The sequence below is a fragment of the Poecilia reticulata genome, chromosome 1 (genome assembly GCF_904066995.2).
Source record: "Poecilia reticulata chromosome 1, P_reticulata-male-v2, whole genome shotgun sequence".
Taxonomy (NCBI): domain Eukaryota; kingdom Metazoa; phylum Chordata; class Actinopteri; order Cyprinodontiformes; family Poeciliidae; genus Poecilia; species Poecilia reticulata.
Window position 1 is genome coordinate 9,197,865 of NC_088830.1, and position 27,604 is coordinate 9,225,468.

The following is a 27,604-nucleotide window of genomic DNA, read 5'->3' on the forward strand; positions in this document are numbered from 1 at the left end:
CACATAAATACAAAAATGCTTGTATTTATGTAGAGTATATGTGTAGAGTACATGCTTTAAAAAATATACCTGGAGTGTTGCTTTAATTCTTTCATGCATGTTTGACTAATTCTTCACCCACGCCTCCCTCCCACTCCGCTCCACCAGACTAGTGGCAGCAGCAGTTAGTAAACAGCTGCACGTCTGCTCATCATGCTAACTACTACAGCTCAATGCAGAACGGTTTGGGAGCAACATAATGGGGAGGCATTGTGGTGATGACAAGCTGAAGCTTCTTAGAAGAAATATGACTTTGAAATTGGCCTTTCTTTTTTTTTAGTTCTGTTTAATATATACATCATTTTTATAATAACTGTCTGTAAGCAAAAAATTGTTGCATCTTGTAGTTCCAAAAATAGGTAAGAATATGTCAGAATCAATTCAGTTAATTTGGGGGCTCGTATTACAAATAAAGTGTCCAATAATATGTTAATTATTCCAGTAATTTAACATGAGTTCCCATGGTAGAAAAAAAAAACAACATATATTTAAAGCGAAAGGCTATCCTTTATTCATGTGAATTTGTTTTAACATGTGAAAGTCAGAGTTATCTCAACTGACATTTTTAATGTCACACTTATATATGAATGCATTGTTGCAGTTCACCAAATTTGGACAAATCCTCAGCTAAACGTGCTCTGTGTTGCTTAACTTCGTGTTTAGCTCCATACACAGGTTGCCACAACACAGTGTTACACAGGATAGAAAACCATTCACTGTAATTACTTTGCTACGACGTCTTGCGGGGGGTGGGGGGGCGGAAGTATGTGTTCACAAGGAAAGCGAGCAGTCGCCAAAAAGAAAGACCTGCATCACTGAGAGATTCACACAGAAGACCTTTTCTCTGCAGGATGAAAGTCCTGACTGCCGCGCCGGGGTGCCAATGTACTCACTCCTTTCAAGGCTTGATTACTCAACCTTTCCACTTTTCATATGAAGACCTTACAAGACGCGCAGTGTTCACAGTGGCATTCAACCTTTTTGATGTCCTCACACTCTAGTGGTACTGAGGAAAGTTGGGGAGAGAAAAAAATAAAATCCGCGATAACCTAAATATTTAATTGCTTTGAAATGTCACAGGAGAAGGAGAGCGAGAAAACGAACCCTGCGGGATCTTCAGAGAGGGTCGGCAGACACAAAAGGTTGATTGATAAGGCCAGAATTGTGCGAAATACAATTTTAAGAAGAATTTAATTAAATCTGAGAAGAATGTAATTATATCTTTAGTGGTAAATGGGATTTGATGTCCCCATTCCTGTGCCAAAAAGCCGGGTGGTCATGTGAATAGCAAGATTTTCCTTTGAGAATAAATGTTCAGGGTCTTACGCTAATGTGCAACACCACGCCCTCCACCCCTCGTAGGGTCCTTTAGCTCTGTCTGTATCCCAAATGGCATATGATAACTTTGTCCTGCGCTCTGAATATTTAATAATCTTCTGATTCTGTGACACCTAATTTAGTCACCGATGACTTTTAGGACTCTACAGTCTCTCCAGTCCCTTGTTTTGACAGGAAGAGAGTCCCAACTGTACAGGGCAGTTGTTGCAGGACAGCCTTAAAGCTTCACTCCAAAAAGGAATTCATTGGGTTATGAAAGCTACTATAAATGTACATTGCTTTATTATTATTATGTATTAAATGTATCTGCCACTTACCCCTTAAATCTTCAATAATAATGCACAATAATAATAATAATAATAATGGAACCGTGAATTCTCTTTAAGTTTCGATATGACTTGTTGATAATACAAGCTATATCAAACTTCTAACTTGTTACAATGCGATTCCAGTTATTTGAGTGGCTTGCGTGATTGGTCAGAAGTTTGTTGCCAGGAAACTGGTTTTAACACACAAAAAAAAAAAACATTAACCTGGGTTCCTACACATTTTGCAGCATGCAAAAATAAAATCAAGCGTGTTGTGTCAAAAGAAAAAAAAAAGTAGATAAAAGCGCATAACAGGAACCGGAGATGATTAAGCACACTCAAAATCACAGCCGTAGCTATTTTGCATTTAGGGCCTTGATCAAGTGCGCCATGCCATTGTCTTACCCAATGATTACTATTCAGTGTTTCCTTTCTTGGCATTTAAGCATCAATTGATGTTACACTTCCAGCATCTTCTCTTTATCTGTAAGTGTCGCTCTGGTTATTGATTAAGACGATGTTGCCTTTGCATTCACCTCTGAATGCAAATCAAGGGAGTTTTCACTTCGTGTTATTTTCTTTCTCGCCGACGTCTAATGACACTCAGCGGAGCCGTCCTCAGGGGGCTCCAGACAAAAGACAATGTCACCAGAGCTGTTCTTGAGTTGAATGCATGAGCGTGATGATTTCATGATTAGCCGTGTGTTTATGGATGATGTTTGTTTGCATTAAAAGTTGGATAGGTTTATCCATTCTGTCTAGTAGATTATCTACAACTATATAAAGTGTTTGTCCTGTGTTGAATGAAGAAATATTTTTGTTGAAGTCGGATGTAGAAGGTGTGGACTCGACAGAGGAAGTCCCACTCAATAGAGCAGTTTTGAAAACCCACAAGCAATCTTCTCCATTTTAAATACAGATTTCATTTTGACTAAACCTAGTATTTTGTGTTGACATTTTTCTTGTAGTTCTTGTGCATTCCAGTGTTCTGTAGTCTGGTTATTGTTCCCCAAACTTTGAGTTTTTTCAGTGTTATTATGTTCAGCTGCTTCTCATTGCGTTTCCCTCAGATGCTTCCAGTCCATCATTAGTTGCTCTGTTGCTTCCCACCTCTGCCATCCACACCGGAGTTGGTGTTTGTTTTTGTTTTTCATTTCTTTCTGTGCCAACTTCAGTAGGATTGCATTTCTACTTCAGATTTTGTACGTTTTAATCACTTTTATCTTTTTAGGAGATTGACTTTCATCATTTATGCCCCACTGACTCTTTACATTTTGGAGTTCTTTGTAAAACTTCACAAAAACTTGACACCAAAAGGCTGATATAATGCCTTGACCTCTTTAAACCTATGCCTCTCTTTTTTTTTTTTTTAGAATTATGTTTGAAAAAGACATGAATAAAAAAAATTCAAACTCAGAAAATATTCTTATTATTATTATATATATATTTATTTAAAAGCATACTGATATCACAGTAAAGGTAACACTCCAGAGATCTAAAAATCAAGAGAGAGAGCAAATGAATATACCACATTCTGGAAATTAAAAGAAGAAGAAAAATATCTGTCTTAAAATGAAACTTTATAATCAAAATATTATTTTGAAAGTTACAATCCAAAAACATCTTGCAGTGCAGAATCTGTTCACTGCTGGGATTACAACTGACAATTGAATCATTTAAAAAGTGCCGATGATGCAGCTGTTACCATGACATAAATGGTTTTTTTTAATGCACGTGTGCAAGTGCTTACGTCAAAGATGTCTACGCAACTGAGCGTCACATTCAGCTGTAATTATCTCCATGATTCAAGGGAATATGTTTCCATCACACAATGCTGCTTTACATCAATGCATACTGGGTACCAGCTGAAATTACTTCAACTTTTTGTATGTGCGTGTGTGTGTGTGCGCGCGTGTGTGTACAGAGCTCGTTGTGGATTCCTCCCTGTGAACGAATGAAACGCACACAAAGCGAGCGAGACAAAGAATGAGAAAAGTATTTTGACTTATTCAGCTGAACAACAGGCAGAATGCACCGGCTGTGAAGTTAATCATTTCTATATTTATTTGCTTATGCAACAACAATACACAAAGATTATTATTATTATTATTATTACTGCTGCTCTTCAAACATGGCTCGGTAAGCCCAATTCGGCCTTCGAGTTCACTGTGGAACGAATGTTGTTCCTGCCCAAGTCGGGGCTTGTGTGGATTTCAGTCCCTAATCTCTACAGACTGTGCTTGTGTACACGTCTGTGTGTCTTTGATTTGAATAATAACTTTTTTCCCCCCTCTTTTACCAAGCGTAGCATGGCGCTTCCAAGCTTTGCTGACTGGAGTTCAATTACTGAACTCCCTCTGGCCCACGTTTTAACCATGAAGAAAATGCTCACTGATACTTAGATTGTGTGTGCGCGTGTTTGTGTGTGTGTTGCCGACGGCTTAACATCGAAATGGAAAGGTAGAAATTCAACAAGTAAGTCTAAAAATGGCACACAATAGTCTGATGTCGACGCGTGGTTTTCAGAGGGAGGGCCTGCAGTGAGTCTCTGAATCTGAAATCTGTCATTTTAAAGCATTTTCTACCTTTGACGTTATTTATTTTCTGTATTATTAGATAACAGTCTTTCTGTTAGAGGGAAAAACACTATGAAAATTGACAATCTTGCTTAATTATGCTTTTCTTGAAACGAACACTTTTGCTGGACAACTTTTTGATTTAATTCCAACATTCAATCTTTTTAGGTTCACAACTCCCATCGTTGTACATTACCAGATTTTACACTGATCAAGTTCAGATATCAGAGTAAAGGCTGGGAAGAATGGGAAACGGGAGAACAACGATGTTAGTAAAGCTAAACAAAAACTGGTCAGTAAAGTTGACATTAACACCAAATGAGTTGCAGGATATCTCTACATGTCGATTACAATTATACTTGAAATATAAAAGGCTTTATTTCCCAGAAAATAGTCAAAGAACCTGCCTAAATCTCCTGAAATCCTATGGAATAATGTTAAGTTTTAATGAAACCCAGCTTTAGCCTTATGGCTGCGATTTGATAAATATTTCCCACAAAAACAAGACTAGATTTCTTAAATTGGTCTCTGTTGTCAGTGGAAAGTTGGATCTCAACAGGACAACCTACATAAATAAAAGTTAAATAAATTAGTCTTCTTATGTGTATGTAGAAAAAGTCATAAATAGTTTTAAACACCAGTCAGTTTGTGAAAACAAAACTTTCAGGAATTCTAAAAAGCCAAACCTGGATTTATTTACATGCAGCGTTGCACGGCAACAGTTTTCACACATGGATTTAAATTGGCGTCAATAAATGCTTTCAGATTTGAGATAAACTATGTATCGGTTCTTTTTAGGTATTGTTGAAAAACATCTTTTGAGAGAAAGAGAATGAAACGATGTGTGAACAACTTGATGGGAGGTGAAAGTAACGGGAAGACCAACAAGTTCAAACAAGAAGAGAGAGAACACATTGCTGTCTGATCAGTGACATTTCAGGGGGAAATTGCTCACAGTATTAAAAATGTAAGGTCTTACTCTTATAAGACAAATAATTGTCTTGTGTATCAATATTTAAGATTTTAAGGGGTTCACTCTATGAGTGGCATTTCTCAAAATGCCAAGTAGTTGTCAGAAAAATGTGAGATTTACATTTAGAATACTTAAAAAAAATTTTTTTTCTTAAAGCATACATGATAAAAAACACACTTTCTTTAAATTCTACTGTGTTGTTTCCATTTGTAATTTTTTCTTTTGGCTAAGTGTGTTGTGGCAGTTCCCTTCAGGGGCTTTAAAAAGCAAATCTGGAAACCACTGGTTTGATTCATGTACATCATATTGTATCTTCACAGTATCAGCCAAGCAATAAAAGCACTTTTATTTTTCCACACCAGGTTTGGTTATAATAAATATAAGCGATGCCATCAGGGTGGTTTGTGCCAGGACCAAAAGGTAACGATGAAAAGGACACGTGAGCCGAGACAGCGGTGGGTCAACTCCTCTGTTAAGAGATATTTGTATACACAGCTGTATGTTTACAGAACACTATGAACAGTTTATGAAAAATAAATACACGGTTGTCAAAATAGGCTTAAAACATCCTGTGGTGTACTTCATTATTTTGCACCTGAAGAAAAAAGCAGATAAGCGGCCAAAACAGTACTTACCATGCCAGTCCGTGGCAGAAGAAATAAAATACGTGCATAAGTTAAAAGTAAAAAACAACTAAGGGGTTTAGGAGAACACAATATTTGAAACAAGTAGGAAATAACTACAATTCAAATAATAAAAATAGATTTACCAATACATCAAACAAGTAAAACTGAGGGTTACGTTTGTTGAATGCGCTTCAATTGAACTCTAGTTCATCTGGTTTGTTTTGGGAGGTCTAAATGGTTCTGGTGTGGATCAAAAAAGTGAACTGATTCACTTGAAAAGGTGGGGAGGAAGCAGCAAGTGGGCTAAACCGTAAGGCATTTTGGGTAATTACCACCAAACAAATGCGTGAGTCTGGCACTAACGTGAGAAAAGACAAAAGAGAAATCCTACAACCGTTAAAATCTGACCCTGCTCCATTTGTGTTTATATTTAGTGAAGAAGGAAGTTGCTGTCATGTCTTCTTCTGAGGTTTTCATCTCGTCTTCTTCAGTAAATCTTGGTGCAGCGCCACCACAGGCGAGGGGGGGAACAGGTTTTCCGAGGGGTTTGGTTCGTTTGACTCACTGACTTGTAAAAGTAAAAGCCAAAAATGTAACAAATGTTGCAATATTGCTCCCCAATCAAACCCACTCTACTGGTGTGAAAACACCCTAAATTTCCCAAGCGATGACAGAGTAAGCAAAAAAAAAACAACAACAACAAAACAATGAGGAGCTGAGAAGCAGCTGAACAAAAGGTCAACCAGTAATTGTAAGAAGAATTTTTCAGTTTACAGAATGGATGAAACGATCCGTGAGCAAATTCTCCCTTACTGGCTGCAGAGTGATGTAGCTTTTTTCTTAATTGTGTCCCTGTGATGTTGACTGGAATGATGATGATGATACAACCTGGAGGAAGGATTCCTCTCATTGTGGATCTACTAGTCAGTTACTTTCCACCATATTGATGCTGAAGTTGGCATGTGATTCAGGAATCCCAATTTGTCTCCATGTTGTCTGTTTCAGTACTTTAATATAATCTGGATTCCTTTTGATCTGCTCTATCCTACAAGCTAAAATACATAGGGGAAATACATCTGATCAAAGAGGGTCAGGGTTTTTTTTTTTTTTTTTTTCAAAGTCGCTAAATAGCCCGTTGCATGATTTAAAATCAGAAGCTACAGATTTCATGCAAACATTTTGGTTAGCAAGTGAAAACGGAGGCAAACGGACAATGCATCAAGCATATCGTTCTGATTTGGTAAGAAGACTTTCGTCTTCTTTCCTCCGGTAGAGCTGCAGACATATAGATGTAAATTTGCAGGTCATAGTGCAGATGTAGCATTGTGTGTTTGACAAATGTTTGTGTTTTATTAGTATTTTTGCCACCAATCTGACAATCCCAAACGGCGTGTTTCCACTCCCGACACTGTTTGCTGTTTCCACTCTGGTCAAACATGAACCGGCCGAGCCAAGCCAAGCCGTCATAGAAATGGACAAATTGCAGACACAGTGATATATCAAGGAGGATAGACAAAGACTAATGAAAGTATTTTTTTTATTTTTTATTTTTTTAAAGGAACGGCTCCGATTTTTGTCAACAGCATCTCGTGTTCACCGGTCCACGACGGAACATCACCTTCCCTTACGTGTGTGGCGTCTGTTTTTATAACCATCAACACTATATAGTGCCTCTCTCTGAGGACACGGCGCCACGGATTGGTGGGGATACAGATAACGACAGTTAGATGGGATTGTAAATCACACTCCCGCAAACAGGCACCCTGCGATTCGACCTTGACTTCTGCAACTACCCTCTACATCTCATGAACAAGCTGCGCGTTACTCTCCTTCTCCTCCCACTGGCGAAAACCGATGCTTATCTACTTTACAGCAGATAACAGAAAGCACACAGGAGTGCTGAAGAAAGGCGAGAGACGCTGTACGCAGCGCGGCAGACCGGACTGAGAAGAGGTGAATGATAGGGGTTGTGCCCAAAACGAAGAGGTCATATTTATACACAGCGTATTCAAACAGCGGGGGACTGAAAGGTGAAAGTAATGACGATGTCTTTATATGAATGAGAAGACAGTGTGGTAGTGGAAGCTACGTCTCGTTGATGGGACTGTGTTGCTGGAAAGCAGGGGTTTGCTAGAACGTATGAGGGGCCGTTTTATTTTTTTATCATTTCCATCGGTTTGTTTTGGGGTGTAACTAAATATAAAGTAAAAGTAAATCCTACTGAAAACCAACACTATAAATTTGGAGCCAACACCGGGTTAATGGAGGTGGAACGTTTTGCTCATGGCGTCAATCTGTTCTACTTTCTACACCGGAAATCCATTTGCTTCCAATTAGACATTCCTCCAATTAAACCTTTGGTTCTTCGCACTCAGACACAATTACATTGCGGGTTACAACTCAGTGATCAGTTGAGACAAAACAAAGTTTTATTCTTTGCCATAACCGATAATTTTTTTTTTTTAGTTTTTAGTGTCTTTTTATACATTTTTGTCATTGTAGCTTAGAGCCTACATCTTACATTTCTCCGAAAGGCTTGAGCACCATAAATGTAGTCTTTTTTTTTTTTTTTTACAGGTCACACCTTGTCAAGATCGGTTAACAGCAGTGATACATGTGTTATACTGAAGCTTCATGTGAAGCAGTAATGCAAGTAAAGCAGACATTTCAGACCATAGTTATTTCCTGAGTTTTATCGGAGTTTTAACCTACTTTTGACTGAAATGTCAGCATTTTTTTCTTTTAAGATTTATGAAGAGGACAAGATGGTTTTTTTTTGTTGTTATTGTTTTTTTTACAGTGTATCATTAGTGTATTTCCCATGCTGTCTCAAGGCACCGTAACCTTCAGCTCTATTAATCATTGAGATCCCGGAGCTTGTTTCCTACTCAGAAGACAGGACGCACTGCCAAGAAATTCTTAAAAGTTTCTTATGTGTCCTTGAGCAAGACACATAAGCTTTGTACAGCTTCATACCCTGCGACTAATGTTTTATCATCTTCTGGGCCGTTGATTTGTTGAAAATAATTTGCAAAATCAACTTCTCTGCTGTCTTCGGCGCATCGGGTCTCCATAGACACGCCTGTTTTAAATCGCTGTTTACACTCAAAAGAAAAAGAATAAGTACATCAATTAGGTGAAATTCCCTACGACAAACACAATGCAGTCAACACAGCGACTCCATCCGTGTTTGCACCGCCGCATATTTGTATCTGTGCATATGTCTGTGACCAACCGACTCCCACACCGGCTCTATTAATAAAAGTATTATCCATTGTGACTCATTCCAGCACCAACTCTGGCTCACTGACTCATACAGTTCAGACTCTCATCTGCAGAAGTTCTTTTACTTTTGAATGTAACTTATTTTCACCGTGTGCAATACTTTGTTTCCTCGTAAAGAATTAAAATAACATAAAATTATTTTTGTTACAGTAATTTGCAGCTGCTGATGTGGTAGCGGTTCAGCAGTCAGGTGGTCAAGTCGGGTCCCGGGTCCGTTCCCAAGTTGAAAGGACACAACTCATTAGACCTCGAAAGGCTCTTGGACACTTTTCTCATAAAGTGGAACTAATTTGTCGGCGCTTGTGGGGGTTCCTTTAGGCCACGATTGTACTTATCGTTCTTAACCCTAATTGTTCTGTAGTCATTAAGATTAAGAAGCCCTTGAGCTACGGCAATTTCTCTTTTACCGAAATGAAGTAATGCTCTTTTGACTGGTACAGTCATGCCACAACAGATGGGTTACCGCCTTCCGCAGTCTTAAACATGTTTTAATCATGTTGATTTGATGTTAAGGGAAGCAGATAGTCGTCTTATTCCCGATTGCCACGTCTTTACTTTATGTACTTCGTTGATCTCCTTGACAAGAACAAACCTAATAGCTTCACGGCCGCACAGACAAAAAAAAAAGGATTCCCAGACATTACTAAATACATACAGCTGTGTGCTGCTGATTCATGGAGATTAGAGGAGAATAGTAATCCTATTATCATGTTTAATATCCCCCCATGTCTTCTATTACACTTGAAAAGAGCGGATTGATAAGCGTTTGCTTGTGCGACTGCTGAAACAGAGAAGAAGTGGAAATTGTGTGCGGTGTGCCAACATTCTTCTTCTTCTTTTTTTAAAAACAATTTTCCCAGCTACGTATTTTCTGTGTTTGATAATCAGTAGGATACCCTAAAGCAGTGGTTCTTAACCTTTTTGAGGTACCCAACCCCCCAGTTTCATATGCGCATTCACCGAACCCTTCTTGTCATGCAGCAGCAAAAACCATAAGGACTTTGGTAATAAGATAAAATTAGATGTGACTAATGTCAAGTAGTTCACATTTTCTCATATTCAAAAGAAAGAATTGTAATGAATATTTGTATTATCTGGTAACAAAGTTGTACATTATTATCTGATAATAAAAATTCCCCACATCTCCTCATTTAGATGTCCATCTAAAATGAGGAGCTTTGAGGCAACATTTATACTAAATTAATGCAACAATTAAGGAATAGTGACTAAAAAATATTGTAAAAGTTGATCATTACATATTTTGTTGCATTGTCTGGGGGTTTGCAAAAGAACTCACAGGTGAATGATCTTTGAGGGGTCAAGGCTTGGAAACCCCTGATCCAGAGCGTTAACTTTTTTAAAACTGATTTATGTAAAAAAATAAATAAATAAAATAAAAAATCTGAAATTCTTGCAACCAACTTTAAATAAAACTCTGTCAAGCATTACATGAAACAAAGAAGAAGAAAAAACTTGTCCACCCCTTAAGGTAATCATTTTCTTGTTTTCCACTTGAAATTGGTTTAGCTTTTGTGACTATTTGCATGTGTGGCCCCGGGGCTAATGGCTTTCTGGCGATAGATAAGTGTATAGGACCATTAGAGTCGATGGAAAATCAATAGTTTTCACATGATGGACCTAAACATAGGCTCTAAAAGCATCCAAATGTTCTCTGATCTCAGTATTAGGGTTCATCTTTTGCCTCTCTAACCTTCAGTCGTCCTCCTCTTTCATGTCCAGCTCTACCTCTTCGCTCTCCGTCCAGCTACACGTCATTTACTTGTCCCAGTCACACACAAGATATTTTTTGTCATTCTTAATGATTTGTCAACGGCTCCCTTCCTGCTCTGAAACAAACGGTTTTGATCTGATCCTCCAGCCCCAGTTTCTTCCATCGTCAAAGTGTTTATTTCTGCTCACTGCTGAGTGTCCAGCAGCTAAACTTTATCAATAGACCTTTAGAATATATGGAAGGGCCAAAAGCATCAATGGCAGCTAAATTGCCTCATTTTGCAAACTCACTCTCTCACACTCCCCGGCTCACGCACGGACACGCGCCCCCACACACACGCCTGCGAATGCACAAAACAATTACCCCTGAAGGTAGCGGTGGCGATGGCCCGATGCTTGACACTTGCAGCTAAGTGTTGACCTATTGCCCCCGAGCCTGTGGCTGCCTCTTAATGACTTTACCTTCATTCAGTTTCTTTTCCTTTCCCCTTCTGTCCTCAACTCTTCACTCGCTCATCAGCCGTCTGCTCACATCACTTCCTGCCCTCGTCTTTTTGTTCCCGTCCCCACAGAAGCTTCAAGCGGTACCTGTTTTTGTCTTAAACAAAAACGGAGCCCCAAAACGGTTCTGAAACACCGTTGAATTTATTTCTGGAAATGTGTGCAATCTACATGCAGATTGATTTATTTATTTTTTCCTTTTTCTTTTTTTTTTGGCATATTTTGTTCACCGGCTGCAATGTATTTTTGGATTTTTTTATTCTAACGGTGCGTATTTGTGAAGTTTTCCCGCTCCCCCTCACCCCCCAAATCAGAAATCTGAAAAGTGTGGCACGGCCACATCCAAAAACCTTCTAGAAATTCTTCTAAATATCAAAACCTGAGTCAACATTGACATTTAGGCCAAAAATAATCAACTGAATTCAGCTCTGGATATAGGAGACGTCCACAACACTTGATTAGCAGAAGCGTAAAAAGTAAAAAAAAAAAAAAAAATCTGCCTCTTTGGCCGAAACGTGTGAGACCTTGATGTTTATTGCCACATGTATTATAGATGGAGTCAGTTATATAGAGAATACCTGATGGATATCACTGCCTACCTTGGAGGCAGACTGCAAACATGTATCTGCTGAGTAAATATTAGATTGCTTGGTCAGGCACACATTGGTTGTCATGGTAACTGAATTATATGAGATGTTGAAAAACTGTTTTTTGTATCTATATATTTATAGTAAATTGGGTTAGAGGGAACCTCTCTGTTTGTATGTGTTTGTCATATGAAGATTAAGAAAATAGATCTGAAAGCAGTTAATTTAGAAGTCGTCTCTACGACAATAACTTCCAAGATTTATCTTTGTTGCAGGGCTTTTCAGTCAAAGCCTTTCTTGAGGTGTGTTTAACGATGTGCATGTTTGTGTTTTTCAGTCGTTTCTGGGCTCTGAAAACCTTCCTTCCCCTCCCTCCGTACAGTAAAGACAGTGCAGGAAGTGGGTCAGGGCTACAGGGGCTGAACCGGTGGAATTTCAAGGCGCTAACGCTGCTTTTCTTCAAGTCACTTGCCTCTTGATTAACATGGATGCTAAATGAGCACTAATGGTAAAGCAGGTGAAAACTATTAAGTAACAAAATAAAACAAAACAACCTCTGGGCCTAGGCGGTAAAGTGGCGTAACGAGTGGAGAAAGAAAAAAAGGTTTTATTTGCATATTGCAATTTTTGGAAAAAAAAAAATAAAAAGCAGGATAAGCTGTGCAGAGACCCTCGGGGCGCAAAGTCTGCCGGAGTTCTTTAAGAGCGAGCAACGGGAGCGAGGAGGGGAAGGATTGTGATGTTTCAAAAACATTTAGAAAAGAAAAACAGTTTCCTTTGCAGCCACTCGACAATGTGAATATTTGATTGTTTTAACGCCTGCCTGTGTAATTGTTTGTTAGCCTGAAATAAATTCATAATCAGATGAGTTTTCAAGGTCCAGCTAGGGAAATAGGCCTGAAATTGCATAAAAAGCCCAGATGATAATGTGAATGTGGATCATTTAAAATATTCTGGAGAAAAACCAAAACAACAAAAACACATTTTACACTTTGTGTGCAAATGTGTAACATAGAGAAGCATTTAATGTTTAATCCTAGGTCTCTGTAGAGCAGATGCTGTGACTTTTCAATCACACATTGATCCTAGAATTACAATTTCATAGCTCAGTTTTTTTTGTCTTGGACTGTAATGGCAAATAAATAATCATTTGACCATTCCTTGACTAAACATGGAGTTTAAACTTGTTTTGTTTTGAGCCTTTTTGAAGAAAATGCACTAAATTAACCTTATCTGAACGTGAGTTAGTTTACCCTGACATTGACTATTTCTGTCCGTAGCTTAAACTTAACAGGAAGAAAAGAACTGTGCCTCTTTTACTTCTGAAGCTGTGAAAAGTTCATGGTGAATGAGATAAAGGCATGAAAGATAAAAGCTTGCTCTCTGAAAATGTTCTTACTGCTACGAATGAAAATGTAGTTTATGTATGACAACGAAGTGAACGGAAAATCTATTTCAACCCGTTTTTTTAATATATCAAATATTTTTTTGTAAGTCTGGGGTTGTTACAGAACTTTGCGTGTAGTTTATAATTCTCCTTGTGGTTCTCGTCATGGTTTCTCAGTTGTGCAGCATGTGGGAATGCTAATCAATAACCAATGAAAAAAAATCAATAGAGCTTATTAGAGCAATAAAGCACTCACGGGTATAGCCTGTACCAATAACGCAAGGACACCTTCTATCTATGAGGCCGCTGCTGACCTATTATTGAAGTCAGGTTTTAGTTTATTGCAGTCGTGTTGCCTGGTTGAAACTGCAGACTTTTAAATGTTGGTTGTTTTTTTTGGTGATTAAGAAGCAGATCAATGTTAATCATGTTTCTGAATGAATTTACAGTTATTTCAAAACTTAAGTAGGGGCAAGTTTTCTTACAGACGCTGCTTTTGGATCTGTAAAAACATTTTGAAGTAGGCAATTTGTGATTTGCAAGAAAACTGTAACGCTACGAGTATCACAAAGCTACTAGGCTACTAGCATCGTAAAGCTGCTAGGTTACTAGCATCACAAAGCTGGTAGGCTACTACGGTAGCATTGCAAAGCTACTGGGCTACAAAGCTGAAATTTACACAAATATCCCACAGAAACTTTAAGGTAGGATTTTAAATGGTCTATTATAGAATAAGTTTTTTTGTTTTGTTTTTTTAATTGCGCCTCTTTTATGAATGATGTGGAGAATTTATCCGTTCTCCATGCTGAGTTCTCAATGTATGAGGTTGAAGAAGAGTCGGTGAGTTGAATTCATGAATTCCATTTATTAATACCAAAATACAGCTGGTCCATTTCTCATGCTACCTTTAGGAGCTAACGGACAAAATGGCATCGAACTAAAGTTTTCTGTTCCTTTGTTAGTCTCTATCTAAGCTGCCACCTAAACAATGCGTTCCCTAGTGTGTCATATCCTTTAATCTTAGCTTTGAGGGCGTTTCCTAACATGTCATTTCCTTTAGCTTTAGCTTTGCAACTAGCTAAAAGAGATAGAAGGAAAAACACAGAATTATTTATTCTCAACAATAACAATCTGAATTCTGAGAATATGTTTTCTAACCTTCGCCTGATGATATGTTTGTACATTTAAACTGTCGTCACTGTGGGAGTTTCCACAAGTTTTATCTGGTTTAAGTGTCTGTGATTCCTCAACATGTCCAGTTTGTAAGTCTGTAATCTCATAGCACTCAGTCCTGAAAAAATAAAAAAACTAAATCTGGATTTTCTGCCTCCACTGCAGAGGTCTGCTTAAAGTTTGGACTCATTTCATGAGAAGCTGTGTGATTATACAAGTTAGAGATATTTAGTTTAGTTTCTTTTCTTTGGGTTAACTATGTTTCTATGAGTTATGTTGCTAGCACAGTCACATTAGTTGGTACAATAACCTGCTACTTAGTCATGTTAGTACTTTGAATTCTTAGTAACTCCTTTTCTTTTCTTTTATAATTGCAGGTAAAGTCAATAAAAACCTGCAAATGGAGAATGTAACAGAACAGAAAAAGGTTTTATTTACCAAGGTTTTTATTTTTTCTTTAAATGACCACTTTCAGCTGAATGACAAAACACACAGGTTAGCAAAAATATCAAGGTGGCAGGCATCAACATATCCACACAAAAAAAGGAGAGCAAAGAGCTCTAGTTACCTCTTGAATACATTTCTAGTTTTAAAGACGTTGTATTTATGTTGTTTTTTATTTAAGTTCACAGTTAAGGAAAAGACATTTACCCAGGAGGTAAAAGAAATGTAAAAATTTGTGTCACTTAGTAGTCAGATTATTTAGTATTTTTCTGTCCCTCTGTGTAGTTCAAACACCCTCAGAAAAACTCATTTTACATGAACTTGCCCAGCATGGACCGCTAGTAACAGACGGACCTTTCACCACATCTCTTCTCTCTGATTTAACACTTCACCAGTAAGTTTTCCAACCATTTTTTAAATTATTCTGAACACCTTTCTGTATTTCTTGGCTTTTTTTATTTCCCCGCTCCTCTCTGTTTTCCGTACGATGTTTGCTTTTAGGACTGCTGTCCGTCTGTCTCCTGTGGGACGCGACATGAGTGGACAGGACCACCAGGCCACGCTACTTTCATCCTGTTCCAGTGTATGTGCGTGTGTGAAACACACACACACACACACACACTGTTTACATGCCCTTCAGACCGTGTCAATTTCCAAATCGTGTGTTTGTCTGTGTGTCAAGTGTGTGTGTGTTAATGTGTGCATCTGGTAGTGTTGACGGCGCTGGCAATGAGCCATTAGAATTTTCTTCCTATGATAGTGCTGCTGAACCGTTTTCAGTGTATTATTTTCCTCTGTTTGTCTGTCTGTCTGTCTCAGCAAGTGTTCTGTCAGATGTTAAACACTGAAAGCGATGCCCAGACCACTCTAATGTCAGACTGCTTTACTGTTCTTTCCCAGTCTGTCTCGTCACGCTTTTCTAAAATAAAACACAGGGACCGAACCCTCCGAAATGGCTCGGAGCTAAAACGAAGAAGAAGAAGGAGGAAAAAAAAACCTCTCTAAGGCTTCCTTTCCCCCCCTCTACCACTTTATTCCCCATCTGCCTCCTACTCTTCTGCTTTTTCATCTTCTCGTCCTTAAAACACTCCTCTTTCTCTCTCTCTCTCACTCCATCTTCCCACTTTTTCTGTTTCCACATCTCTGCATCCTTCTCTCCTTCCCACTTGGCATCTTCTCTCCTTTCCCTCCTCATTCACCCTTTTGATCCCCCTCTCTCTCTGTCTCTCTCTCTCTCTCTCTCTCTCTCGCTCTCTCTATCTCCCTCTCTCTCTTTCTCTGAATCATTAATGCCTGCCATGTCATGATCCGTGTGGATGTGAGGGGAGTTTAGAATGATTATTCCTTCTCACTGTATTCACTTGATCTCCCACTTGCCGCCGCCGTACACAGGCAGCAGCACGCTCCCCACTCCCGGCACATTTCGGCGTCGGATGACTCTCTAAAAGCTTCGAATTAGCTCGAGATTTCACAAACATGTTGGCAGGTGGTGCCGCCGTGCTGTTGCTCTCTTACTCTCGAATCTTAGCTGTTAGCATCACCTCATTAGTGTTTTCTCCCCACAAGAAAGAAATAAAAATAAAAAATGTCTCACTAAAATATCGTATGGTGGAATTTTGGAGTTTCTTTCTGCATTTTTCAAGCCTTGCCTCAAAAGCCATATGTTTTCAGAGTGAACTTTTGGAATCACAGAAGTCCATCTAGTCTTTTATGGGCCCTTCAGCAAAACGTGTGAAGTATTTAGTGACACCAGCAGTGAGTTAGACTCACCAGTCCCTTTTTTTTTTTTGTCCAACGTCTCCTACTTTATTTTCATCGACCAGTTAATGGTAAACAGTGACACAGTAACAGTTTTTTTTTTTCCTGCGTTATGACAACAAAATAAACAGGTTTTTTTACCTTTATGTGCATTTAGATTAGAATATATGCAGCAAAAGTCTCACAATAGAACGTCGGGTAACACTTTATTTGAAGGAATGTGCATAAGAGTGACGCGACACTATCAGAAATACGACACCTGTTGTGAACATGAAGGAGTCCGCATGAATGTCTGACTGTTGTCATGACACTTTTAATGCAAAGTTGTACTAAAACCTGCATTTAAAGTGCATTAAATTGCCACCTTTGCATTAAAAGTCGTTATTTACCGAATGACACTTCATGACGACAGTCAGAGACGTTCATAAAGACTCCTTCATGTTCATGACAGATGTTATGTCATGTTTTTTTATGTCAGTCTTATGCGCACCCCTTCAAATAAAGTGTTACCATACGGTATCTCTGAATCTTTACAATTAAAAAATATGGCAAAAAGCAGTTTTTACTTACTCAATATAAAATATCCTGATTTTTTTTTCTCTTTTTTTGCTTAGACATGGTTATATTTTTGTTATATTTTTCACAAAATTGAAGACGAAGCTTCCCTGGTGGCTCTGCTGCTTTGCGGCAAGAAGGTCCCTGGTTCAAGTCCCAGCCTGGGCTGCGTCTGTGTGGAGTTGGCATGTTCTCCCTGAGCATGTGTGGGTTCTCGCCAGGTACTCTGGCTTCCTCTGACAACCTTGAAAACATGGCTTCTAGATTAATTGATCTCTCTTAGTTGCTTATTTGGCCCTGCGACAGACTGGCGACCCGTCCAGGGTGTACCCCGCCTCTTGCCCGGTACGCTAGCTGGAGATAGGCACCAGCAACCCTCCTGACCCCACTGAGGGACAAGGGTGTCAGAAAATGGATGGATGGATGGATAGTTGCTTATTTGAAGCAATAAGATTTTGCAAAACAAGAACTGTAGCTCAATCTGCAGCAAATCGTAAGTAGACGAAGGACGATCCGAGACCGCTCCAAACCGTTCACGTGTTCCGTTAAACCTCTTGTTCCTTAATGATGCGCAAATTCATAGATGCCCTGTTTATTTCTCAACATGAATTACGAGTGAGTAACATTTCTTCACATTTCTTCTGCTTTTGATATAAACTGAAAGCAGCTGGTGGAGGGAAACATGGCAGAATAAAGCAATTTTACATCCAAATGCAGCAGGAAGAGAAAAAGCAGACTTTAAATATTTCTTTAATTATAAACAGCGCAGACATCATGCATTGATTTTACTTCCCAATCTTACCTCCAGTCATTTTAATGCTGAGGACTACTTCAGTGGTATTTACAGAACAATTTACATTAGCTTTCTGCTTCTGAATAGCGAGATAGTGCTAGAATAGCACAAAGTAGTACGAATTATGCATTTAAATCAGTAAGCATCCGTACACGGTCGAACTGAAGTGAGCGTACAAAACTCTGAGAGCAAAGCTTTTGTTTCTTAACACTTCACCTCCCCGGGTAAACCAGACCACAGCTGTTAGAACTGACCTCTTGTTAATTTCATGCAACAATAATCTCAGAGTTACTATTCCTTCATTGTTGGAACTCTAATTTTTTTTTTTTTTAAATCAGCTGTTGCACACTTGAATACACACATAGGATGGACAGGAAATGACACCACAAACAGAGCGAGGTTGAGTTGCACAGCAGCATCCAGAGTAACAGCAAGAAGCAACTTAAAGGCTACATTAAATTACTGACCGTCTCCGAGGCCTTGGTGACACCAACTCATGCATCTTCAAACTGATATTACGTTTCATGGTGGGTGAAAATAAGGCCGTCATTATCAACATGGAAATTAAAAATAACATGCCCAGCAACATTGTCCTCTACATTTTCTTCTTCGTCATTACTTTGTTTAGCTTCCTTTGGAAACTTAAAGGAAACCGTGACAACACAAAGCAGGGGAAACAGTGGCTCTACTGCTGCAGAGTCCGGCAGAGAGTTTGTGTATTAATTTAGCGTTCATTGAAGTTTTCATGTGCCATAGCTGTGTCTTGAAAACACACACACACGCACACACACACAAAATTTGCAACAGGTATTTTTATGCATAGAGTGAAAAATGCTACTTTTAAGTAAATTGTTCACTTTTATCAAACGTCCAGATTCTGACGTGAAAAGTCGTCGTACGTCATCGACTTCATCACACAGGACACCGAGCAGGCCGGTCACTGCATGGAGGAAACTCTGCAGAAAAGTCATTAAAGCCAAAGAACGTTTTACACAAGAGAAGAAACGAAATGGTAATAAAAAAAAGTTGGATGAAAACAGAAAAAGAGAGAAAAGGAAGTAAAATAATGCAGACAACAGAAGATGACAATAGGAAACTCGTGTTGATCACCTTGTCCTCTGTTTTCTTTTTTTTACTAAATCTCTATATTTGATCTCTCTGTAAATGTCTCTAAAGGTAAGTGTGTAGTTCCTGTTAGGGCTCCTGATGTGTTTGTTTGAAGGTTGATCCTCCTCCTGCCCCCCTCACTCCTCTTAAAGTTGCACGCAGTGATTTCATAATCTTGTCAGTGTCTTTTGTTCGCATGTCAGTTGGATGTCAGCTTAATGTGTTACTTTTTAAAAATGGCCCGGGGGAAAACAGCTTTAGCGCTAATAGCTGCATCTTAAGGTGCCATCCATGATGAGTGTGACCGTGCGTGTGTGTGTGCGTGTGTGTTCCAGCTGGATGAACGCCTGCCTGACTTCCTGTCTCTCTTCTCAATTAAGCTGCACTTTTTTTTTTCCGGCTCGAGTCTCGAGAACCTTTTTGTTGTCAAACTTTCTATAATCCCTCACATGTTTTCTCCTGCGTGACTCACGAGTGAAGCTAAAACCTTCCTTCTTTTTTCCTTCCTTGTTTTTTCTGGTTTGTTGATTCTTCATCTTTTAGAAAGTCTCCCCAACACATCAGAAACTAGGAAAAACACGCACCACAAGTTGTTGGTGTGTTTTTTGCTCTCATTGTATCACAAAGCTCTCTCTCTCTTTTTTTTTATATCAGTTTATCTCAAAAAAAAATGAAAAAGATTGTTGGTGACGTCTGCGGTCATTTTCATTAAATTAGAAAAAGCATTCTGACGAGACTTTCTTGTCTCATTTTGTTTTTCTTTGATAAAAAACAACCTTTTTTGTTTCATCAAATCCTGTGTTTCTGTATTCCGATTTATTTTTTTATTGGTCTAATATAACGTTTCTAGTCGTCATTCCGTTAGCCACAAGTGAAAAAGACATTAAAGTTTTGAAACATCAATCTCTGTAGTTAATTTGCGTTTTGTGTTTTACTTGCTAAATGAACATTTCAATAATACTCTGCTACGTTGGATGTGACTGGTCTGACTTTTCAACATAAACAGTGTTTACTCTACTGCCTATGCTAATAGGCATATATGGTTATTACTCACATAAAGTCGCAAAAGAAAATTAACATGTCAACTAATAACCTTGCCGCTATTTTTGGTAGCTGGACATAATCACCAGCTCCCCGCATAAACAAGCGGATATAAGATAATGGATGGGTGTGTTTTCTTTGCACATGCATTCCATATTTTAGTTGGATGAGTTTTTTCTTGTAATATTCCACAGCAGCCATGTTCCAGTAAATATACAGATGTCTGATCATGCAGGGTTATGGATTATCTGTATTTATAATGCATACCAATACACCAAGACAGAGAAATCAGATAAGATGCGTCAGATGTGAGGATGTAGATGACGGAGTTAAACAGGGAGACATGACTTGTGATGTTGCTTTCCTCGTTCAGTCCAACTGTGAATGTTGAATCCTTACGTATTTTGGCTGCTGCTTTTGCAACACTGGCTCTGGAAGCAGTTTTGCTCACTAATTCAAAGGCTGCGGGGCGATGTGTTCGTCACAATTTGTGTAATGATTTGCGAGCAGTGCTGCCGTGCACGGCACTGCGTCTTTGATCATGACTAACATACACTTGAGACAGCAATCCTTTTTTTTTTAAATAGTGGCATTACCGTGAGATTCACATTATTTTTGATTTAACTTTACTCCCTCTGTGAACATTACCATCTCTAGGACTTCGTGACTTAGGCTAGAATTTTAACTTTTAGCATTTAGTGCTGAACTCGTAAAAGCGAAACATGAAAAAGAATAACTTTTGCACCATCTGATTTGGATCAAGCTATGAACAATATGTGATATTTAAGCCTCTAAAACAGTCGTGCTGTGCTTTCTTCCTTGTTTTAGAGATTTCTGCTCTAAACGTAACTTTTTATTTGTACTAACAAATTCAACAGTTGCTCTGATTCTTATTAATTAGCTAATTTTGCTCACTTGTCTTTTTTTCTAGAAAGACTAATATACGTTTTCAGTTTCATAACCAACGTACATCCGCTTTCACAGCTCATGCCTTTTCTTCTGCTTGACATTTTCACAATTTGATGTTACATTAAAGTGTCCTCATCATCTGTTTGTTGTCTGTCTGCAACATTTCTACTTGGTTTACTCCCAGAGTGGCGTTTACTCACTTCACCGCTACTGCAGAAAATATCCAGATGGAAATATTGGAATATTTAAGTTTCATGTCACATGTGAAATGTTAACAATGTGACCTGTTAAGACTGCTCAAGCCTGTGGATATCAGAAATCAAAACTGTGTCAAGTCATGTGACATATTTGAGGTGTGAATTTAAATAACGCACAGCAGCACACTGAAAAAATATACACGTATTTAATGGTGATGCATTCAAAGCATATTGATTTTTTTTTTTTTTCCGGGGACAGAAGTTCCCAGCTGATCACTGCCCCTAGTGGTCAAATAATTATTAGTCAAATTATTCAGAACGTAGGTTAAGGTTTCATCATTCATTAGCACAGACAGAGCCCCTGCATGAAACCCTGTGGTGTAGGACTATTTCTTAATTTTTTTTAAGTTTTATTATTTCAATGTCATTGGAAAGTAAGGCAGATGACCAATAAAATTATAGCAATATTTGAAATGCTGTATTTTTTTCTTTTATTTTTTTTGCAGATCTCTGAAATGTTAACGCTAAACAAACAAACCTTTTCCTTTTTACTGGAACAAAAAGTTTTGACGTGTAATTAAATCCGATTTAGGTTCAGTAAAAATTTTATTCAAATACCGAAGTACAGAAAATAAGTTTATACACATGTGTATGTGCTTATGTCTTGAAGCCTCAGCCTACTTTCTGAATAATTTGTCACCACTAATATTCTCAAGTCCCGTTTAGGGGACACCAGCCAGCAGTCTGACCTTCAGTCTGACTTGGTTAGTGATAAATGGCTCGAAGTGACGCATGTAATTTTGTTCACTACTTAGAATATGAAAATATAAGTTGTGAGTAAGTAATACTATCAGGATTTATTTATATTTTCATTATTAGGTAAGCTGATTGTGTTTCTCTCTTGCCAATGCACAAGAGAACCTGAAGAAAACAGGAACACATGGAAGACTTATCAAACTAACCCACATTTTAAAAATGTCTCGCTCTTTTAATGTACCCACAGCACACACAACACACACAACCCAGAGCTAACACACACACACACACATTGCTCCAGTTGATTAAACCTGTCACATCAGACCTGTCAGACAAAGAAAGAGGGAGGAGGAGGGAAAAGGTGGAACGTAATCAAAGAAGGAAAGAGAGGAAAATATGACAAACTGTCCTTCACATGTATTTGTGATTAAAGAGATCAGAGAGCCAAAGAACGGTGGCGCAGACACACACTCCATCACAGCTCTGTGTGATGCTTAGGCAATGTAGGTATACAGCAACCCTTTGAGTATAAACTTATAAATAATAAAGTGGTGAAAAGGAAGGAAGCAGTAAATAGTTGTGACAAGCAAATGCATCATTTGAATTGCAATCAGCTCCATCTATCACACCTCAGCTGTTTATTTCAAATACGTAGCTCAAAAAATAAATAGAGCTGCGCAGCTTTTTTTTTTTTTTTTTTTTTAGGGAAACAAAAACCGAAATGTGTTTATACAAAACACATTTTACTGTACTGGCAACATTAAGAATCAAAAAGAACTGACTTTTTCTTCTTTTTTTGCTTTTTTTTTGGCTTTTAATCCCAATATTAAATTTATGTTACAAAATCTGACTTGGCTAGAAAAAAATAGCAAAACTTTAGTAATTCAAATGTGCATTTAGTTTTTGACTAACTATCGAACTAATTAAAAATATGGAGAAAGTTTACGTCTGACGGTTTTCTGAGTGACAAACTCTCTTTTCTTTTTGCATGAAGCGTTTATGGTCAAAGTTATGGATCTTTTCCATTTCGTTGTCTGTCTTCTTCAAAAATGTTGTGGTGGAGACGGTAAGTAGCCATGTGTTGCTTTCAAATTGACAGAAACCAATAACCAAAGGTGTGTGAATGGCCAAACAAGGTCGGTGTGTTAATCAGCTGTGAGTTTTACACTGTAAACAAACTGAACTGAATTCAAACTCAAAAGTTTATCATTTCAAAACCTCAGATACTGCTATCTAAGCAACTTCAACTGGTATCAGAAATTTATTTATTTTATTTTTTATGTAGTTTTTTTTGCATTTCTTATCTGGTGACTTTGTTCCTGGTTTTGCCGTGGTGAGTCACATTTCTGTGCACATCTCCTGACTTCTTCTAAGTGTAAACTTCCCACCTTCAAATGATCTTCTGGATGCATCTGAAGTAAAGAATTGCAGTTTGGGGCTTTCCATGCATTTTTTTTGACTTAGTTAAATTCTGTAATGGCCTCTCCTCGTGTCCCAGAACCAACCAGGGTTTCCAGCAGTGCCTGGCACACGGCGTGGTGGGGCATGCAGCAGAGCAGCCTTTATGGCCCTAGCACATTGCCATTAATGCTGTAATACAGTGCTAATGTGCTTCCATGCTTATGTCCCTGCACACACACGCGCGCGCTCACAACACTTTAACCAACTCAAGCTGTGTTTCTCTGGAAACTAATGGGTTGTGTTCCTAGAAAGACACAACTACTTAAGAGCTGGTTAGGGGCTGAACGCAGATGGTTGGTGTGCGTGTGTGTGCGTGTGCATGTGTGTGTGTGTACGAGACTGTTCGTTTATGTGGACTTCTATATTGGTGCTTGAAACTGACAAACATATTTGAATTCTGTTGTTTGTTACTCTTGTGTTTCTGTACAGATGAGAGGATGAGTCTGTTTGAGAGCCATTCAGCTGAAGGTCGCTCTTTACTCTGTTCATATTCAAAGGGTTCAGAAAAGTCTCTGTGTTTGACTAGTTATAATATGATTGGTAACTGAGGTATTAATTAATCTAAAACATAGGATTAAATGTAGTTACTGTGTGCAGTTTAGTGATACAAATCACATTTCTCTTTTTTGACTGATGTCCTGAAGAAGCGTATTGCAAACGGGAATGTTTTTCAAGAGCATTATTTGTGTGTGTGAGACTATGATGAATAGTTCTTTATTCTCACTTTTATTGTTATCGCAATATCTTTACTTTAAGTCCATATTCCCCATCCCAATTGTACCGTCCATTCTTTTCCCTTTGCAAGCGTATTGATAGTTGAAACATTTTCTAAATGCATTTCAGCTCTTCAACAGCAAAATGTGAAAAAATAAATGTACTCTTGGAACAAGTGTAGTCAAAATAGACTATAATACGTAAATATATAGTCACATACCCCAAAAGGTGTCATATTTGAGCTCAAATATGTGACCATATTCCAGCGGGATCGCCACAAATCGGCTCCTTGAGCCTCGAATGTTTCAGCAGAAACTGGGACCAGCTGTTAAGCTGCTAGCCTCTCTCCGCGTCGACGGCTGCTAAGCCCTCGTCATAACCGGTTGCTAAAAGAACAGAGACAGGCTGATAGCAGTGAGGCGTGAAGAAAATCTGCCCAGACATGGAGCGGGAGCAGCAGCCTTTGTTATCGCTGCTGCCTCTACAGAGCGTACGGCTCTGGATTAGCCCGTCTCCAGGTAATGTAAAGTGCCTTACATGCCTGTAGGCGAGTAATTCGGCGACGCGGACCTAGTTTGCAACCATCTGTTGCAGTCTGCAAAAGAAAACTGGTGTAGATTTCACACAAAAAAAACAGTCATTTGGTCCCTCAAGACTTTTTTAACATTTTTTATGTTTCATTGCATCAGCTCTCTGCTGATTGCTTCATGTTTGAATTCATATTAAGACCTTGGACACTTACACTACAAGTCAGGTCCGTGTGTTCAGGTGGCGTTTCTTTCCTTGTTCACAGCATTTCTTGGGGTTACCCAGCGTCTTCCCCTGGACGGCAGACTTGCAAGTCGAGTGAATTAGAGGGAGTGAATTGCCCATAGGTGTGAGTTGGAGTGTGAAGGATTTTCTGCTCCTGCGTGTTCAAAGCGACAGACGACAGGCAACCTGTCCTGGGAGTGTTTGTGTCTTTCATCCAGTGCATGCTTGGGTGAACTCCAAAATCCTTGTGACCTTGAGCAAGAGCTAGCAGAAAAAAAAAATGGTGGGGGGGGATTTAATTGACAGCATATATTTGCTTCTGCTTTTCGTTTCCTAACACATTTTGCTGGGCGCTTTTAGTTACCTAAATCTAATATTCATGGAAATAAAGCCCAGACTAACACTCTGGCTTCCCAAGGGCAGTTTTTACCAGGTAATAAAGACACAAAACAGCTGCTATTCTACTAAATTAAAAAATAAAGACCGACTGTCACGCGCATAAGAGGAAATAACCAGAACTTGATATTTGTGTCCGCCTGGAGGATAAGGCCTGGAGCAGTAATGCTTCCCAGCTCTAAATGTATGGCCCTTTTAGAGACATAATTACCGCGACTCCTACACTTTCTATGATGGCCAGAAGAAAAATGTGACAGACATAAGAGATAAAGCAAAGTTTCATTCTTCAGTTGTCAAATACTGCCACACGGTTACAACCACCTGTCAACACAAATGAACACACAAGCCTTTCTGACTGTCGTATGATGTCGTTGTGAAGTTAAGCGGTGCTTTAAAGACCTTCTTAATAAAAAACATTATATCTTTATACATTAGGCGTTTGAAATGGATTGTAGACTTTAAAAATCTGTCTTTCTTAAATGCGAAAAACGTTGCATCAAATTTTCGGTCATACGCAAGATCAAATTATGCTTTTAATTTTAATGGCCAGCTAAGTGTACATAGTCTATCAGACAATCTGCTTTTATTATTTAATATATTTAATGCACTTTGCTTAATATAAAAGTCATTTATACACTGGCATTTTAAACAATCATATGTTTAAAGGATATGGATTGGTAAACAAGCTGAACAATGAATAGTGATTATTATAACATTAAAGCTGCACTATAACATTTACAAAAATTGTTTTTTTTAAGTCAGCCTAAAGTCTCAATAATAAATAGTCTTGACTTTGACTTGTGCTCTGAGAACTTCAGACTTGTCTTGAACTCTGGGTAAACTGGGTGTGAAAGTCGACCAGTAAGTGAGCCACAGACCATTACCGTTACAGTGACGCTTGCTTAACGGGTTTGCATCTGATTAACTACCCGGGTTCATAAACCATGAGCTAACATCAATCTGTTCATGTTAGTAGGTTTGTAATAACGACACAAACTGACAGATTCAAAATGAACTGTGCATTGAAAAGCATCAGATCATTTTATGTGACTGGAAACGGCAGAGTCGGTGTTCAGGATGGGGCGTTTTGAGCAGCTGTGCCCATTTCTAACTTCCCAAGCAATGGATGCTTCCCAAGGAGAAAAAACACCTAAAAATCTGAGGCCAAACTGTGTAATTTAAGCATTCAGATTCATTTGATGGTTATGAGAAATGTAATTCCTAGAATATCTTTAGTATTCAAGTATAAAACAGATTATTTCAATTCATTGCCTACTCCAATGCAAGGTTATAGATAGACTAGATGGGCTGCATTGGCTGAGAGAAAAATCATTTCACTCGTCATACATGGACTTTATGTTGGTCTTGGACATGGGACAAAGACTTGATTTTGAGGATAAGAACTAGATTGTGTAAATTACACAACCAAATAGTTCAAAAATAATAATAATTTAAAAAAAAATAGCAAAATGCTTCTTATGCAGCTACAAGAGGAATAAAACCAAATCCAGTCTGGATGTTTGAGGCATTTGAATCCAAACTTACAATATCCACGCAAATTTGTAAATATGTGGTTTGTTTTTACCCATTACCTGGATGTTTTTGAAATATATTAGTGATCAGACATCAGAATATGTAAAAATACACGATCTTAAGTTGTTTTGTTTTTTTTTGGTCTGGTGTCTAGTGCCAAAATCTTAGTACACTTGAAATGAAACTAACTTGCAAGTTACTTTTAATGATGATATCAGAGCTTGTTTTAAGCCCATAATTCCATAATATTTATGGAAAAGTACAACTTACAAGTGAAATAATCTGCTAGTGGAACAAGACCTTTTAACTTATAATGTTTAAGGAATGACTAACTTAAAACACGTTTTACAACAATCAACAAAAGTGAGTATTATTATTGCTTTCATGAATCAGTGAGGGACTTGTTGTGGTTTCATGTTGTTTGACAAATCTACATGGTGAATACATTTGTCACACAATGTAACTTAACTTTCAAAAACGTCACCGTGAAGCAACTTTATTTTTTTATCCCGCTGCTTAAAAACAAAGCGTGTCGGTGAGATTAAATTCCCGACCGTCCCTGTTATCTTTCGGCACAAAATGTGGCAGTGACTGATAATTAACCTCCTCCCGGTCCTCCTTATTAAATTAACAGTGGATGGTTTTTTGAAAAAAAGTGTGGTC

General features: G+C 38.4%; 2 protein-coding genes and 1 long non-coding RNA gene across 9 annotated transcripts in view; all 3 read left to right on the plus strand.

Moving 5' to 3' along the window:
• The window catches only part of LOC103469533 (uncharacterized), a 479,729-nt gene that overhangs the window by 193,499 nt on the left and 258,626 nt on the right, over window positions 1-27,604 (plus strand). The gene's annotated exons all lie outside the window — the stretch shown is intronic.
• The window catches only part of LOC103462454 (zeta-sarcoglycan-like), a 343,126-nt gene that overhangs the window by 89,261 nt on the left and 226,261 nt on the right, over window positions 1-27,604 (plus strand). The gene's annotated exons all lie outside the window — the stretch shown is intronic.
• Window positions 1,846-26,878, plus strand: LOC145551055 (uncharacterized). Its single transcript, XR_014086822.1, has 2 exons — window positions 1,846-15,362; window positions 15,470-26,878. It is a non-coding gene; the product is annotated as an uncharacterized LOC145551055 (long non-coding RNA).